The sequence below is a fragment of the Eptatretus burgeri genome, chromosome 6 (assembly GCF_056783735.1).
Source record: "Eptatretus burgeri isolate ZD-2024b chromosome 6, Ebu_testis_v1, whole genome shotgun sequence".
In the NCBI taxonomy this organism is placed as follows: Eukaryota; Metazoa; Chordata; class Myxini; order Myxiniformes; family Myxinidae; genus Eptatretus; species Eptatretus burgeri.
The window spans coordinates 74,177,888-74,190,869 of record NC_140966.1 but is presented as its reverse complement, the minus strand read 5'-3'; the positions used below and the strand labels follow the sequence as shown (position 1 = coordinate 74,190,869).

Genomic DNA, 12,982 nt, shown 5'->3' with positions numbered 1-12,982 from the left:
GCCTGTCACTGTCTATACCCACTCCCTTAATTTGTCAAACCCCAATTTAGCCCCAACTTATTTAATTTTTTTTTTTTTTTTACTTCCCCACTATAAATCGTCCCCTAACCCCCTTTACTGTCCTTGTTCGGCTAACCTATCCTATCTACTATCATACTCCCAACCCCTACGTTCCCTTCCCGGAGGGGAACAAGGGAGGGCTAGCGTCCTGTGTCAAGGCCCAATTCAAGCCTCAGGATGGCCTCCCCAGACTTCAGCAATCTATAACACAAAGTGGGTCCAGCGGCCCACAACGAGAGCGAAGGGATGGATGGTGCGGAGGGGTACATCTCCTAATCTACTCTAACCATTAACTCTTAAACTACCCCAGGGCTTTCAACAAGCGCCTCTCGCTTAAACTATTGGTTCTAACAACCCAGATTCCCGTCGCCTGCGTTGGTGTCCTCACAATTTCGGACCTCGCCCCCCAATTTTCTTCCCGTGCCCTCACACGGTCTCATGGCTGGGACGCGTGGCTCCCCTTGGCAGGCACGACCCTCTGCCGAATCTCCGACGATGGCACCCCCGGGCACTACACTACCTCCGAGCCTACCAGCTCCCTAAACACCGGGGAGTGCTCCCCATGGCACCTCCCCTGACACGCACACGTGGCAGGCTGGCTTCCCGGGCCCCTTTCCGAGGGTCACCCTGCCCACGCGGCTAACGGCGCCCCGGGCCCCCGCACCAAGCGGGCGCACCCGTGCCCACTATGCTATCCCGGCCCTCCATGGGCCCTTGGCCTACGACGGCCGACTAGCCTGGTGCCGGGGGTACCCACTCAGCGATACTCACCTTTCGCAGCCACGCTCCCAGCCCGTCAACAGGGCTCCTGCACCCCTCCAAACGGGTTTCGAGCCTACTTTCCCACCAACAACAAAACGACCTCCATTTTTCAATTTAACTAACCCCCTAACTCACTCTACACTGACCCCGGGGTCCCTTGGGTGGGAGTCACTCCTCCCCCCAATCACTTATCGCACCATGCATTCCCCATTCGCTCCACACACACAGACCCGCTGGCCTCACTCACTCACCAAATACATGTTTCCACTCAACTCACCAACTCTTCAACACACACACCGCTGAATTCTGCCATCCTTCTAACTTCCTCCCCTAACTAACTCGTGCTCCCACGTCGTCCCTTATACTAGTAGCACGTTCCTTTTAACACTACGTAGCTAAACTACATCCCCTCTACACATGCACAGTCTGTCTCTGTCTCCAAGTCTATTCCCATTTTCCCATCCTAAATCTGGCTACAATCCCTCTAACTAATCCATTCCACGGACTCCATGAGGACTTACCCCAGCCCCATGAAGTCGGTCTAACTAAGCTAACCCTTCCCCCTAACTAGTTTCATTCTGTGCCCAGGTAAGGGGTCTTCCACCCCTTTCCCAGGAATCCTGTGCACCCGAAAGTGAGGCTTGTTTTTTTTTTTTTCATGCGCAGCCCAGCGCGGCAACTCACAGCTCGCGCACTTTGCACCTGACCGTGACGTCATGCAGCTGCACGTGTACCTCGTCCCTCCTTGGACGGTACCATCTGGCAGGGATACCCCTCCTGCCGGATTCCAACCCCACGTGCAGCCATGACGTCACCGTGCGCATAAAAAAACACAAGCCCCACGTCTCGAGGTGTTCCCCACGCGAACACATGTGCTCTGCCCGCTGGAGCTTCACACACACGCCCGCGTGGAGAACCCGTCCGGTCCAAATCCGAAATCCTACCTAAACTTTGTCCGTCCGCGGGATCGGAAAATCCACTGCGTGCGTTTTCCGGACCGGGACTTCACTCTCGCAAACGAGCATGTGGGGGCCTCGTGAGTTGCACAGCACGGACCTCGCGCTCACTGCTGTGTGAACCCGGCACGGTGCTCAAAACCTCTACGGCCGCTACCCGGCTTTCGTTCCTCTGTCGCCGTCTCCGTCTCCATTCCACCCACACCTGCGTGTCACGACACTCACACACCACTCCATTACATTCACACCGGGAGACGCGGCTGCATGCTCACACATGCCGACCGACATCTCCCTCACACACAGCGACCTTGCACACGCTGTCTCTCTCACACTCGGCCGCTCACTCACGCATGCCATTACCCTTGCACACGTGGTGACACTCGCCCACAGTGTCTAACTTGCACACGGCGTGCTGGGGAGCACGCCCTTCGGCACACTCACCACCACACCACTCGCACACGGGGTTGCTTCCACACACGGGGACGCACTCACCTCTTGCACCACACACACTGGGACAACCACACTGGGGATTCGTGTCCCCACAAGGGTCTGCGGGGCCTCTATACCCCCCAAGCTCTCCGTGCACCCGTTCGCAGCAATCCTCCCCTCAACCTCGCAAAGCACAACCGAACCCACTTGGTCGTGACTCGCCTCAAGGGGGAATACTCCCTCCCCTCGTTCCTGGAGGAGGCCATCCAGCTGCTCGCACCGGGTCCCTACACGCTCTGCGAGCTCAGCCTCATCGTCCTCCACTAACTCTGTGTGTGTGTGTGTTCGTCTCTAACCCCGTCTTCATCGTGTAGTCTTCCCTCTATCGTTCCCATCTCCCGTGTCTCTGTATATTTATTAGTTTCTGTTGTCCCCTCGTGTCTATTGGTCTCTGCTTCTTTCTGGCATCTTTCCCTTATCTTTATGTAGGTCAACCTTGCTTTCTCCTTAAGTCGCTCCCGTTCTTCCCTCTGTTTCACTCCTTGCTCTTTCACGATCTCCGCGTACCTCCTCCTTGCTTTCCGTCTTAATTGTTCTTTTCTCTCCCTCGCAATTCCTTTCACCTCGTCTCTTATCTCCCTCGTGCACGTCTTCGTCACCCCAATTAGTTTTTCCCTCTCGGTCACTGTCACGCTTCTCGCCCAATATGTCCCCCGAATTATTTTCTCCTGTCTTTCCTTATCCAGTTTCATGGTTTGCTTCATTTGGTTAATCTCCTTTTTGTGTTTCATTTGCTGCTGTCTCATTACTCTTCCTCGTTCCCTCTCCTGTCCTTCCTTCTCCAGTTTCATGGTTTGCTTCATTTGGTCCATCTCTTTTTTTATGTTTCATTCGCTGCTGTCTCATTACTCTTCCTTGTTTCTTCTCCTGTCTTTCCTTATCCAGTTTCATGGTTTTCTTCATTTGGTTCATCTCCATTTTGTGTTTCATTCGCTGCTGTCTCATTACTCTTCCTTGTTTCCTCTCCTGTCTTTCCTTATCCAGTTTCATGGTTTTCTTCATTTGGTTCATCTCCATTTTGTGTTTCATTCGCTGTTCTTTGTCTATCTCCTCGTACTCCAGCCTCAGCTTTTCTTTCAATTGGTCAACCTCAGATTCATGTTCTTTTTGTTTTCTATTCCATTGTTCCCTTCCTCTCGTTCTTCCCTCTCCAATCTCCTTGTGTCCTTCAATCTCCTGATTTCTCCTTCCTGCTTCATTCCTTGCTCCTTCAACTTCTCCTCGCATTCCAACCTATTTTTTTCCTTTTGTCGTTCAGTTTCAAATTCATATTCTTTCAGTTTTTTATTCCACTGTCTCTCTTGTTCCTCATTCTGCAATCTCGTTATTTCTTTCAGTTGGCTGACTTCCTTCTCCTGTCTTATTTGTTCTTCCTTCATTACTCTTTTTTGAATCTCATTCTGCAATCTCATCGTTTCCTTTAATTGATGGATTTCTTTCTCCTGTCTCATTCCTTGTTCTTTCAGTACTCTTTCTTGTTCCTCATTCTGAAATCTCGTTATTTCTTTCAGTTGGCTGACTTCCTTCTCCTGTCTGATTCGTTCTTCCATCATAACTCTTTCTTGCATCTCATTCTTTAATATGGCCTTCGCTTCCAACTGTTCGATCTGTGCACTGTGGTTCCTTAACGTTTCATTCTCTGCTGTCGTTCTTTCTTCTCTCACCATCCTCAACTCGTTTTGTAATTCCGTCTCTTTGTTTTGGTGTTTCTGTAACTCAGAAGCTTTCTTTTCCAATTCCTTTCTCAATTTGCGTGCTTCTTCACTCATGTCATCTCTTCTTTCCACCGCTTCCCTCCTCAATTCGTCCCTTTTTTTTTACTGTATTCATTTAGTTTTTTCTGCCATTCCTTTCCCATTCTTCTCTCCCCTTCCAGGATTTCTCTTTTAAACTGGCTTGCCCTTACCTCTCGCTTCAGTAGTTCCAATTCCCCATCTTGTTTGCGTTTTTTCTCTTCGAGCTTTGTTTTCCTTTCTCCTTCCTCCCTCAATTCTCCCTGCAGTTCTTTGAACTGTTCTGACTTTTCCAGCAATTCCTCTGTCCTTTCCTCCAGCTGTCTCTCTCCTCTTTTTATCTTCCATTCTAGGCTTTCCCTTTCCTGATTGCCTGTTCTTATCTCTTCCTTCAATTGTTCCAACTCCCCCATCGTGTTCACATTTTTTCTCTTCCAACTGTATTTCCCTCACTCTCCCCTCCAGTTCTTTGAACTGCCTTGCTTCCTCCAATAATTTTTCCATTAATTGTTTTACTTCCAAGTCGTGCTCCTTTTGTTTCTTTTCGAGCTCGGTTTTCCATTCTTCCTCCCACTGTTTCCTTTCCTGGGAGATACCAATTTGCTGTTCCTCTATTCTTTTGTTCAGTTTGCTCTTCACATATTCCAACTGACGGGTATAAAACACTACCAAATTCTTTTTCCCACATAATTTGTCGACTCTATTGGCCAAGTCATGTTTTTGCCACCGAATTCGTTCCAGTAAATCGTCCAATCGCTGTGTCCCCCCGTACACGTAATTTTTCTGAAGCGCGTCTGCGTGCCGTTGTGACTCGTCCACTCCACTTTGCACCTCCTCAATATATTCTTCATAACGCTTCACCTTTTCCAAGACATTCCCCAATTGTGCCTGAAGCCTGCCAATGCTCGCATAGTTATCCTGCCATGCCTGCCATGGCACATGCCGTGACCACGTGCCTTGAACCGATGACTGGGAGCTCACGCCTCGTGCTGTGCCATTAATATCAGCCCGCTCCGTGCTGCGCTGAGGTGCGATCGCGCTGCCATTGTGCGACTCTGTTTGCCGGCAAAGTTCGTGCTCAAGCCGCTCCCACTGACCACAGTTAGTGGTGGGGTTATAATTATAAAAAGAACCGACCTGGGCCATGGATCCTACATGACGACACAGACCTAATACCCCCGGCTCCCGCTCGCCTTGAGACGCCATCTTATTTCTCGTAAAGGGTTAATTTAAATCGCTCGTAATTTGGAGGGAATCGGGGGTCGCTCCTCTCACCACTGGACCGATTCCCGTGAATTTAGCTGGAGACAGGAGAGCCCGTTTTCCCGCTCTCCGACACCAGTGCCGCGAGGAGGGGGATGGGTTTGGATCCCACTCCTGACACCAGTGTTGCGAGGAGGGGGATGGGTTTGTATCCCACTCCTGACACCAGTGTTGCGAATTCGCGCCCGCCGGCGTGCGAGCGGCCACATAACTCGAATCGCGGCACGTCGCCCACCGGACGGACAATTCCGTCGTGACCCTCTCGGACTAACGCCGTGAACTAGTCACGGGTGGGCCTTTCGGCCTCACCACGATCGTGCCAATCGGCCCCCCGCGTGGGATAGGGTTGTTCGCCAAATTTGACCTACCTAAGTACCCACACGGAGGGTAGACCGGGCGATCGCACCTCGCCGCAGGTCGACTTTGGACACGGGCCACTTTAAGCGACCCGTTCCGTACTATTGGGATAACCGAGCGGTGTTATCGTCAACCTCGACGGTTCCGATTAATTGTCGGGCGTATTTAGCCCACTATCAACCCTTTACGTGAAGTAAGATGGAGATTCAATTAAAGAAAAGACGAAGCGAAACGGGAAAAACAGTTCAACATGAGGCACATTTATTCCGCGGCAAACGGAAAGCACACATATACAATTACAACAATTATGCACCAAAAGCAAATGTAACAAAAGAAACACAACAATTATGCACCAAAAGCAATTGCAACAAAAGAAACACAATGCAGATCTACTACCGACTACGCGAGCACACGGCAACACTTACACAGTTTTACTTTACAGACGGCGCCAACAACACAAACTCAAAAGCAAAAGAAAAAGGGGGCAGACGGGCCTGGGGCCGAGACCGCGTGGAGCCTACCCGTCTTGTGATGAGCCGCAAAATGGCGGCGGTGCCCCGACTCCGTGCTCCTCCGCGTGTTTCATTGGCACTGCTTGGAATGGGATGGGAACGGGGCCCCCATTTCGCACTATCTCAGCGCGGGGGGAAACAGGGGGGGTTGTTGATGCTCTGGGGAAAGAGGATAGCTGGCTTGCTTGGGTCCCGCGACGAGCGACTCCACTGCGACCTCGACCGCGTTCCCGGCTTCCCCTCTCTGCAGCTCCCCGACAGACTCCGAACCCCGACAGACCGACTCTCCTCCAGACCCGTCTTGACTGCTGCTGCCACACTTCGCCGCCGCCACACCTCTCCAACTCGAGACCGAAACAGAAACTCTCCACTGAATTCGCCCCGCGCTCGGCGCTTTATAGTGCAGCAGGAGAAACCATATGCAAATTTTCGGATCAGGATGGGCTCGGGGGCGGAGCCACGCTCGCCCATTGGACGGAGGAAAAGTGGGCGTGAATCATTCCTGATCCGCGAATTTGCATATATCGATTCTACTCCGACGCGCCTGGAGGCGGGGCCAAATCTCCCCGCGCTTAATGATTGGACGGATCAGAAGTGGGCGTGTATCATTCTTGATCCGACTTCTCGGAAAGGCCACTTTTTGCACCCGCTGCTCGGTGCGTGCCCTGTACGAGTCCAGGATCGGTGCCCACAAGCGGTGCGGGAATGGCCGCAGAAGGAGAGGTGAAGGTGGTGGAGGGTTTATTGTGGCGGTGATGGCCATGGCGACGCTTGGAATGGCGGTGATGCGATGGTTGCGAGAGCGAGTTGTGAAGGCAAAGGCCGTGGCTGTTGGCGTTGTTGTTGTTGTGAAACGGCGTTGCGGTTGGTGGTTGTTGTGTGATAGCGGTTGAGACGTGGTTGGTTCAAAATAAAGGTAGAACAGAAAAACGGCTATCTTAAAAGGTCGCAACCCGAATGAATGACATTTATTCCCTCTAAACAACGGGTTTGGGGCTAACTACACATGTACTTACAGAGATATCTCACCTACGGGACCTGAATGGTGGTTTGCGAATTTCCTCAACCACAACAATATATATAGATTTATATAGATAGATATAGTTGTAGATTTCCCGCCCGCCCGGCGTGCGAACGAACGCGTCTAACCAATAGCGGTCGCTTCGCCCACCGAACAGACAATCCAGTCGTGACTTTCTGGAACAACGCCAGAAACCAGTCACGGGTGGGATTTTTAATCCCATCACGGCCCAGTCCGTATTCTACCCGCGCGAAATAGGGTCAATCGCCGAATATCGATATACCTAAGGACTCGCGCGGGTAACCTCCCGAGGGACCGTACCTCGGCGAAGGCCTGCTTGGACATGAACCGCTTAAGCGGTCCGTTCCATTCTGGGATAACAGAGCGCGTATTATCGCCAGACCTCGCCGGACCCGATTCTATTTATCGGTTATTTAAAAACCAACTATATTCCGAGTACAAGATGGGGCGGTTCAATGAGGGAATGGATGCAACGAATAGGTTTACATTCACACAAGGACATTTATTACAATACAGCACGTATGCAATTAAACAAGGCAAAACACGTATGCAATTATACAAGCAACAAAAGCACGACAAAAGAACTACAACCGTCTACTTATTATGTACAGTCACTTGCACTTAACAGCAGTTCCTCTTATTAGACGGGCCCACGGACACACGTATGCACACACACACACACCCAAGAAATGGTGGCAGAGGCCTTTAATAATGAGCTCCAGCTCGGAGGACAGGTGAGCTGAAACCCAGAACCTATCTCGAACCTCTCCACCTCGTGTGGTCTTCAAGTTGTTCGGACCCAGGCTCCAGCGAGAGCGAGCTGGATCCAATCGCCAAGCCGCGAATCCACCCGTGCTTCTCAACACGTGCTGGTGAGACGAGGCGTCAATCCTTCCCGTCGATGCGTCGCTTCCCCGAGGAACCACCTCCACAAAGAGGTCGATGAGTCGCACCAAGCCGGGAACCAAAATGGAGAACAAAGAGCTTCACAAACCAAGAAGAAGAAGAAGCCACCATTCGCAGCTCGAGCCGAGCAACCGGCTCAACTTCCTTCCAAAACAAAGCAGCTCGAAGCAAAAAGCTCTCCCGAACCAAACAGAAGCCGAAGCTCACTCAACCACCAAAGCAAAAAGCCTCCTCCCGAGCCAGGCTGCAGCCGAAGCTCACTGAGCCAGCCGAAGCAAAAAGCTTCAGAAGGCCTCAACCCGAACCCAAGCCAAACAGGACCCGAAGGTCTGCTGAACGACTACTCTCTGCCGAAGCAAAAAGCTTACTAACCAAGAACAAAGAAAGGATCTCGTCCTTATCCTTCTCCGCCCCCCCCTCCTCCACGCCCGGCGTGACTCATGTTCTTGTGATCCATCCCCCCCGCTCAACCATGGGTGGGAGGGAGTTGTTGACATCATGAGTCACGGGACGGCAGGGTGGTTCTTCCTCTTCGCAGAAGAGGGGGAGGGATGTCTCCATTGTTCGTTCCCAAACTCGTAAATCGATCCGCAGCGCATCTAATCGATTTATGAACATTTAAACAATGAAAGGTGAGCTATCTAGGGAACAAGCACCTATCGACATAGCTGACGAAAGGAACCTGTATGTTGTGTGCAATCGAATTCCAAATTCGTAACACTACCCCCTCCCCTTTTTACAGACTCATCCCGAGTCATCAAATTTCGTGTGACCAGCATGTGTAAGTTTTCCCCTCGTACGTTCTACCTTCGGATCCCTGAGTGCGACATTTCTTTATACGTGTCCCAAAAATAAATAACCTAATGCGCTGCGTAACTAACGAAACAAACTCTCAGACTCATTCGGACAACTTAACTAAAATTGCCGGCGCTAAAACAAACATGCAGGTGGGGTTCCACGTATTTACAATTTGCACTCAACTTATCCATTACTTAACCATGGCCCAGGACTTGTGACCTGTGAAAGGGGAGAAGGTAAAAGTCGTTTCAAAGTCCATTGATGCAGGGGAATGGATGGAGATGGTCGCAAAACACAAATGAGCATGATGGATGCACGGGCTGCCTGCAGTGCAGTCCTTGCAAAACTGGATGGTCCCGGCGCACATGGTGATGGATGGACACGGGCAAACGCAAACAAGGGCTAGCAGGCATGGGGTCATGGCAGAAGCAGGCATACGAGGCATGGCAAGGCAAGCCCATGCAAAACGGGCGAATGCAGCACAACAGGCCGGCAGGTGAAGCTGGCCGGCCTCTGGTGTGGTTCCATCAGGACTGGAGGGAGTGCGGTGGTGCCGGCCACTTTGAAGGCGGGCTCGGACCTCGGCTACTGTCTCCCCCCACTCTATCGCCTTTGCCTGTCGCTGTCCATACCCACTCCTTTCATTTGCCACACATACATCAAAATTTTGCCCCTCTTTATTTTTATTATTTTTATTTCCCTTTTGTAATTGTCTCCCTAACCCCCTTTATCGTCATTGTCCGGCTAGCCTATCCTGTCAACCTAGCCCACTCCCAACCCCCACGTTCCCTCTCTGGAGGGGAATAGGGAGAGACTAGCGTCCTGTCTCGAGGCCCAACGAAGCCTCAGAATGGCCTCCTCAGAGTTCAGCGATCTACCAAGGTGAGTCCAGCAGCCTACAACGAGCGAAGGGATTGATGGTGCGAAGGGGTACATCTCCTATCTACCCTAACATTCATTAACCTGAAACTACCCCGGGGCTTTCCAAAAACGCCTCACACTTTAAAACTATCGGTTATAAAAACCATGATTCCCGTCGTCTGTGTTGGTGTCCATTCTAAATTTGGGCCTTGCCCTCAAATTTTCAGTCGTGTCCTCACACAATTTCCTGGCTGGGCAGCGTGGCTCAACTGGCAGGAACTCCCCCTCTGCCGAACTCTAACCATGGCATCCCCAGGCCCGCAGGCTGCCTCCGAGCCTAGCTGCTCCCTATGAACATGGGGGGTTGCCCTCTCTGGCATTGCCCCCCTCCGATGCCCACGTGGCATGTTGGTGCACCGGGTCCCTTTCCGAGGGTCGTCCGTGCCCACTACACTGCCCCCGTGGCATTCTGGCGCTTCGGGTCCCATTTCCAATGGGTCGCCCGTGCCCACTACACAATCCCGGCCCCTCTTGGGCCCTTGGCCTACTCTGGCCGACCAGTCCGGTGCCCACGAAACAAAACTCACCTTTCCACAGACACGCTCCCAGCCGGTCCATGAACTCTTGCACCCCTACAAACGGGTTTCGTGCCTTCTCTCGACACCAACAACAAAAGGACCTGCTGTTAGTAAATTTGAATAACCCACTAGCTAACATTAAACTGACCCCGGGGTCACTTGGGTGGGAATCACTCCTCCCCCCAGTCAGTCATTCACACCATGCATACCACTTTCGCTCCACTCACACACTTGGGCCCACTGTCCCACACTCATTCCTCACAACTCACACCAACACTCTCTACTGCCATCCTTCTAACTAAATCCCCTGACGAACTTGTGCTCCCTCGTCATCCCTTATTCTCATGCACGTTCCATTTACTCGACGGAGCTAAGCTATGTCCCCTCTACACATTTCCATGTCTGTCCATGTCTCCACAAATCCAAAAAAATTCCCATTTCCTAAATCTGAACTAAAATCCCTCTTACTAATTCATTCCACGGGCTCCATGAGGCATTGTCTCTGCCCCATGAAGCCAGTCCAACTATCGCTAACCCATCCCCCTAACTAGTAGTTCATGTGCCCCCTAGACAGGGGGGTCTTCCACCCCTTGCCCAGGGAATCCTGTTCACCCGAAGCGAGGCTTGCTTTTTTTTCCATGCGCATACCAGCGCGGCAACTCGCAACCTGCGCTCTTTCCCCATGACATCATGGCAGCTGTTCGCGTTTCTCGCACCTCGTCCCTTATCGGACGGCACCCTATGGCAGGGATTTCCCTTCTACCGGATTCCAACCCTGCAGCCACGATGTCACCCTGGGCATCCAAAGCAAACCTCGCGTTTTGAGGGGTTCCCCACGCGAGCACATGTGCTCTGCTCGTCGGAGCTTCACACACACGCTCGCCTGGAAAACCCGTCCGTTCCAAATTCACAATCCAGCCTACCTTCTGTCCGTCCTGTGGGATTGGCTAATCCACCGCGTGCGTTTCCGGACCGGGTTTCATTCGCGTAGCCGCGCACGTGGCGACCTCGTGCAGAGCAGAGCACGGACCCCGCATGCGCTGCCGTGCAAACCCGACACGGTACTCAAAACAGCTACGGCCGCTACTCGGCCTTTGTCCCTCATCTGTCGCATTCGTCGTCGCCATTCAACGCGCACACTCCTGCGTGCCACGACGCTCACACACCTCACCATGGCACTCGGACACGCGGTTGTGCCCTCTCGCATACCAACCGCCATTTCTCTTTCATACCGCGACCTCACACATGCGGTTTCTTTCACACACGGCACTTCTCCCTTAAACACCTTTTCACTCACGCATCATGCTTCTTCCAGCACGCATTTCACCACACTCGTAACCACACACACCGGGACGACCACGCTGGGGGTTCGCGCCACCACAAGTGTTCCCGGGGCCTCCATAACCCCCAAGCTCTGCGTGCACACGTCCACAGCACTCACCCGCTCTACCTCGCAAGGCTCGACCGGACCCACCTGGTCGTGATCCGCTTCAAGGGAGCATAGCGTCTTCCTCCGTTCCTGAAGGAGGCTATCCTGCGGCTTGCACCGGGTCACGACACATTCCTCGAGCCCACCCTCATCGTCCCTCACTAACTGTGTGTGTGTGTGTGTGTGTGTGTGTGTGTGTGTGTGTGTGTGTGTGTGTGTGTGTGTGTGTGTGTGTGTGTGTGTGTGTGTGTTTTTTCCCTCTTTAGCTTTGTCCACTTCACCCTCTATCTCCCGTGTCTCTGTTTCCGTGACTATTTCCGTTTCTGTCACCTGGTTCGTTTCCTTCGTCTCCATTATTATTTCACCCGTCGTCAGCTCGTGTCTCGTCTTGCACGTTTCGGTCTCCCCATTTATTTTTTCCCTCTGTCACCTCACTCTCTCTGCCTTTACGAGTTTCGTCCAACATGTCTCCCGAATTACTTTGGCCTCACCCGCCTCCACCGCGGGGCTGACACAATCCACACTCCCCCTCGTCAGTTCGGGGACTCCGCCACGTGGCGCCGCCATTTTGAGCTCCACTGCCTGCGTTTCGCTCCTCGTAACCGCCATTATTGCCTTTTGCCCAACCTGGAGATTCAGCCCCATGCTTTGCATTTCGCACCGCATTTCTTTCATTTCGTTTTTCATCTCGTTTTTCATTTCTTTCATTTCGTTGCTCGCTTTGTGTGCATTTCCATCCATTTTTTATTCATGCCATCTATTTTGCACGCATTTGCATCCATTTTATTATTCATGCCTTGTATCATCTGCATCAGATTTTTTTTATGTCCGATGACTCGAACAGGACCGATCCGCCATTATCGGTCGTGGTTTCGCTGGGGACCGGGGAGGGAATTTGGCGGAGGAGGGGGGGAGGTGTCATACACCGCGGCCCCCGCCGCTGCGCCCATTTCGGACTCTGGGTCTCTTTGTGGGGTGTTCAACCTGCTTGGCGGAGTCCTGCACGGTGATTTCCTCCTGGGCCATAGATTCTAACATTTCCAAATCTATATCTATCACCCCCTGCTCCCGTTCACCTTGAACTGCCATCTTGCATATCGGAAATAATTTAAACTCGGAATTTAATGGAACCGGAGGGTCGCCTCGCACACCCTTGATCCGGTTCCGTTAATTTCGTTTGGAGGGGGAGAGTTTGTATCCCACGTCCTGACAACAATGTTGTGGATTCTCGCCCGC

The 12,982-nt window shown here is 52.2% G+C and overlaps 1 protein-coding gene across 2 annotated transcripts in view; it reads left to right on the top strand.

Annotated features, from left to right (window-relative positions):
• LOC147025069 (T-cell surface glycoprotein CD4-like) overlaps positions 1 to 12,982 on the top strand; it is a 92,943-nt gene that overhangs the window by 18,801 nt on the left and 61,160 nt on the right. The gene's annotated exons all lie outside the window — the stretch shown is intronic.